Source organism: Eurosta solidaginis, chromosome 5, assembly GCF_040869045.1.
Source record: "Eurosta solidaginis isolate ZX-2024a chromosome 5, ASM4086904v1, whole genome shotgun sequence".
NCBI classification, from domain to species: domain Eukaryota; kingdom Metazoa; phylum Arthropoda; class Insecta; order Diptera; family Tephritidae; genus Eurosta; species Eurosta solidaginis.
The window spans coordinates 149,517,274-149,522,807 of record NC_090323.1 but is presented as its reverse complement, the minus strand read 5'-3'; the positions used below and the strand labels follow the sequence as shown (position 1 = coordinate 149,522,807).

Below are 5,534 nucleotides of genomic sequence, written 5' to 3'. Positions count from 1 at the left end.
AAATTACAACAATCACATGAAAATCTCTAACTTCAACTGCAAATATCTCCGGACACATATACAATTTTTATTTTCCGCATTCGGATAATTGTTGTTGAGGTCAATACGCGCCTTTTGACACATCTTTCGATATTTTTGGACGCGTATTAACAGTGTCATGCTGTCGTAAAGAATTACCAAAATTTCCTTACCTTCCCTCCTCTGCAGATTCTTCAATAAACTGCATCGTGCTGAACAGCTTCCACTGCTTTCTAAATCTGGTGCCAGCACCCGACCGCCCTGCATCCTCGGATTTCTCCTTCCTATATCGATCGCACAAAGAACGCCAGCGTGTTTTGCAGTTATAGGCTGAAAAACAATAAAATAATTATTAAAATACAAAAATAAACCACCGCCAGCATTTACTTACCATTGCTGTTGATTGCTTCTGCAACTGCTTCCCATGCTGCATCCTTTGCAGCTTTATTTTTATAAAGCGCCGAGGATTTGTTGTACAAACAAACGTGCGCTTGCACGGCAGTAATAAGCTGCTCATTACAAATCTGAAATAAATCCAAAAAGGTTATAATTTAATAAAAATATATAATTTTTTACGAAAATGAGTTCTTACCTCCATTTTAGCACGAAACAAAATTACAATTTGTAAATAAAAACTAAACGTCAGCTGGCAGTAAACGTCAAATCTAAATGTCACGCAAAACAAAAATTGGAAATCGAGTTAGGTTTTCACGCAGAAAATTCAATTTGGGTTGCTCTCATACAAGTTGTATGTGCATGAGACATTTTTGACAGAAAATGACTTGCGTGCGTTTATATTAGGTTAGCCTGTCAAGTGGCAAACGTCACAATAAATGGAACTACCTCCATTTTTTGTATCATGGTGTCGATAAAAATATCTAGAACGAATGAACATTTATTTTAATGAGCAACACGTACATATACAAAAAATACAAAGGTTGTTTGGTTTATTCTCAATACAAACATTCTCGGAGTGCTCATAATTTAGGAGTCCGATATGGGTGTGAAATATGTGAAAAATGTAAGCCTCAGAAATATGATCATGTAAGAGTCTTTTGTGACTCCGATATGATGAAAATTATGAGCTATATGCCAAGAATGTTCAACAAACAAAGCAACTAAAGAAGAACAAATATTCATATTTTATATAAAATTAACTTATAATGTATTTTGCTGTTCCCGTTTTAAATTGGCATGGATCAACTCCGTAATGATCGGCATTTTTACAATGTAAGTATTTCAAGAAAAACCCGCCTCCGTGGTATGCCCTTGTTGGTCTGTGGAGCCTGTCTTTTAATTTTTTAATTAGAGCTAACGCTGGTATGTCCTACATTTATGGGTTTGCTCCGAAATTACTCTTTGCATCCAATATTGAGGATATGCTTCCCCATTTTTAATGTCATGCGTCCGAAATTCGCCCTGATCTAGCCAATCTAATATCTTACATGAAGCAAATAAATGACTCCGAAGAGTCATATAAGAAGCAAATTATGAGCGGTTTATGATTAGTCATATCGGACTCTTGTTAACACTCATATAATGTATGAAATTAAGCTCATATCGGTCGACCATCGCAAGAAGGGAAATACATTCATTCCGAACTCATATACATATAAGCTGATAATGAGCATAAAGGATCCGACTTTAGTGCACCTTTCTCACTCTTTTTTGACTCCAAAAATACAACTAATATTCCTTATAGAATCAAGGCCTGTTGCAATAAGCCTTTCGGTAACATGAAATAAGCCTTATATAAGGTTCAAATTTTTTTTACTGGGCATTAAAACTTAAAAACATACAAGTATGTTGATGTTTTTAAACATACATACATAACTGCTCGCTCACACTGTGTTGATGGATGCGACAGCAATGGCGTTATTAAATTGACGTCACTTGCCCGATTGTCAAAATCAAATCCACCATATCGAATCTATATAAAGTATTACGATTTGCGAATGCAGAAAAGAAAAATTTATTTAAATGCCCAAAAGCGTTCATTGGCACGATCTCTGGAAATGGACGGCACATTGAGGCAACAAGCATTTGGTATTTATGATGCGCATGCGTCGCGTTGGTCATTTAGCGAAAGTAACTGAGCAAGTCTCAATGGTTTTGACTTTGGCTAATGACCAAACACGACCTTACAACAACTTGATATGCATTTGTTTATCGCGATAGGTAAATCGCAATTCCGGTGAAGTTATCAAAAAAAGAAAAAAAATTTAATTAAACTTTTATTCAAAAATCATTTTCTAAACCTAAGCTGAGAAAAGAGTGCTTGATAAAAACCCACTAATTTGCCAATTTTGTTTTTGGGCAACTCTTATAATAGCATCTATTTTTAACCCCATCTCTATATTTGAAACCCTCTTTCCCTAGGCTTTTAAGCATCGGCATGGCTATGCCGTCTGGGCCCACTGCTTTGGATGGTTTAGCATGACCTATGGCGTCCTCAACCTCTTTGGCGGTGATGGTAATTGGAGACGCGCTGAATTTATGTTTATGTGCGCGTCTGTTGGCCATCCGTCTATCTTTGTCGACCGTAGAAAGCATTATATATTGTTGGCAAAAAACGCTCGCGCATTTTTTCGCATCTGACAGCACTTCATCGCCAAAGGCCATGGAAATTTTGTCATTGTGCTTGGACGGCAGAGAGTTTACAACCACTTAGGTGCTCCTCCCATTTCGCCCGCGTGTGTTCATCCACAAGCAATCTGATGCGTTGGTTTATATCCCTTATTTGGGGGTCGCCGGGATCGAGCTGTCTTATAAGGTCACGTTCTCTCGCTAAATTTGCGGCCTAAGCCGGAAAAAGAGGCCGAATATCGGGAATTCTACCGGTGGCAATGAAGAGAGCCGAGGCGGATTTAATGACCTTGAGGAAAGCACGCTCCCCTTGGCGAGCATCAGTCGGGATAGAGAGGGCAGCAAAGCGGTTGTCTGTAAAGGATTTGTATTCGTCCCACTTTTCTTTTTTAAAGTTTATGAAAGTGCGTTTTTCTGTGACGATAAAGTCAGCGGTACACTCGAACGAAATAAGTATAGGCAGGTGGTCGGATGCCAATGTTACCAGTTGCCAATGCCAGTTGACACGAATCCCTTGCTCACGATTGATATATCCAGCGAACTGTGACAGATTCCTACCATTCGTGTGGGGGCGTCTCCGTTTATTATGCAGAACGTCGTTTGTTCTATTTGATCCGCCAACATCTCATCCCTACTGTCTGCCTGCAAGTTTGAATGCCATAGATCGTGATGGGCATTGAAATCGCCTAAGATAATGCAATTATCGCCAGTGAGTAAAGCGCTGATATTAGATAAGCCTTGACGTTCTAAGACACTATCCCTGCGGCCGATGTCGGGATCAAATATATGATATAGCACAGAGTGGTGTATGATAAACGCGAGGCCGCCTCCATTTCCGCTCTTGCGATCTTTTCTGTGGACATTATTCGCAGAACAGGTCTGCAGAGCAGATCTTGCTGTGAGTTTAGTCTCTTGAACCGCAGCAATGCGGATGTTGTGCCGCTTCATGAAATCGACTATCTCCGTGATCTTCCCAGATCATCCATTACAGTTTAATTGCAAAATTCTGAAGCAGACAGGGGCACTCCGCAGAGAGGGGTGCTATCACCTCTGCTGTGGACGCTGGTCATCAACCAAATGCTCAGGCGATTCGATAAGGGACCCGTAAAACTTACGGCTTATGAAGATGACGTCATAATTGGAAAGTGCCTTCCAACGATTAGCTGATGGATCGGGCGGTATATTCGGTATATTTATACCTGGGCATCTAATGTCGGGTTGAAAGTCAACGCGGAGAAGGCGGATATGGTCTTGTTTACAAAGAGGTACAAGGTCCCAAATTGAACCAGGCCTATGTTAGGAGGGGTGACCCTACAGGAGAAGCCTCGCACAAAATATGTATCTAGGAATCATACTAGGCATACTGTCATGGAAACTCAACGTGGGTGATAGGGTCAAGAAGGCTTCAACGGCACTTTATGCATGTAAAAGAATGCTGGGGTGTACGTGGGGCTTATCGCCCTCTCTTTTTCATTGAGTTTTTACAGCGATTGTAAGCCCTATTCTATACTACGGAGTTCTTGTTTGGTGGAAACCCACACAAAAAACAACCTACGTCAAAAAATTAGAGGGGGTATGCTGACTATCAATACTTAGCATTACGGGAGCCCTAAAACAACCCCGGCGGCTGCACTGTATGCCACTCTGCACATTCCATCTGTAGACCTGGTAGTAAAGAACATAGCGTTAGCAACTGCAACCAGGCTCGGTGCCTCGGGGCAGCATGAGCGCCGACCATACGGCCATAGTAGTATAGCGTCATCAATCAGAAGACGAACAGACTACCTGATTCCCTATCTGCGCTTCGAGGAGGATCTAAAGGCCACAATAGAGGTGGATGGTTGGCGCAAGGGTGCTCAAATGCCGGACGAGGCGATACACAGTGTACACAGATGGTTCCAAAGTAGTAGAAGGAGTAGGGTCTGCGGTATACTGTAGCGTTTTCCAAGCGGAAATATTAGCCGTAACCAAAGCAGTAGAAACCCTGGAAGAGAATAGCTTAAGCTGCAACCGTGTTAACTTTTATATTGACAGTCAAACAGCAATTAAGGCAATAATCTCGCATAGCACAGCACCTAATGTGTGTTAGAGTGTAAGCAGTCTCTGGAGAGAATCGGGACAGGGAGAAGCATACATCTATATTGGGTCCCAGGGCATATGGGAATAGATGGGAATGAAAAAGCGGATGAACTAGCTAAAAAGGGCGCATCCCTTGAAGCTTGCTCCGTAGACGTCCCATTTAGACTGGGCGAGATTAAGCGAAGGCGAGAGGTGCACGTGATCGACCAAGCAGGAAAGGCGTGGGTTCAAGCGCGGGCTGTAAAATGTCGAAGATTATGTGTAAGTCTTACAACCTTAGACTAACAAAGTTGCTTATATCATTAAAAAGAGAGGACTTTAGACTCATGACGGGTATTCTGACTGAGCACTGCCTTCTGGCGTCACATGCCTTTAAATTAGGCTTGGTCAGTGATAGCAGATGTAGGAAGTGCGGGTTGGAGGAGGAAACGATCGAGCACGTTCTGTCCTCGTGCCCTGCGCTTGGCAGGCTAAGACTCCAGCTATTAGGATTAATGCAGCTGTCAGATCTAGAAGCAACAAGTGGCTTAAGCCCTAGAAAGCTTCTAGTATTTGCCAAGAGGACGGAGTTATTTTATAACGTAGGTCCTGGTTTTTATAGGGTTTTTCACTTTAGTCATTAAAACAAACTTCTGGTAACACCACGGACTCATTCAGTCTATGTGAGGTCCTCATGGACCGGCCAGTTCAACCTAACCTCACCACCAGAAGGAGTTACTATCGTTTCCTACGCCGATGATTGCACAATATTGGCCACAGGCCCAGGCCCACAGATCGATGAGCTTTGCAACAAAATAAACCGCTATCTCTCTGATCTCTCCAGTTTTTTCGTCTCGCGAAACCTGACATAA

The 5,534-nt window shown here is 42.0% G+C and overlaps 1 long non-coding RNA gene across 1 annotated transcript; it reads right to left on the bottom strand.

The window, feature by feature from the left end:
* Positions 1-266: 266 nt before the first annotated feature.
* Positions 267-803, bottom strand: LOC137252339 (uncharacterized). Its single transcript, XR_010953534.1, has 3 exons — positions 611-803; positions 410-542; positions 267-348 (listed from the first exon to the last, which is right to left on the bottom strand). It is a non-coding gene; the product is annotated as an uncharacterized lncRNA (long non-coding RNA).
* Between the last annotated feature and the right edge of the window lie 4,731 nt (positions 804-5,534).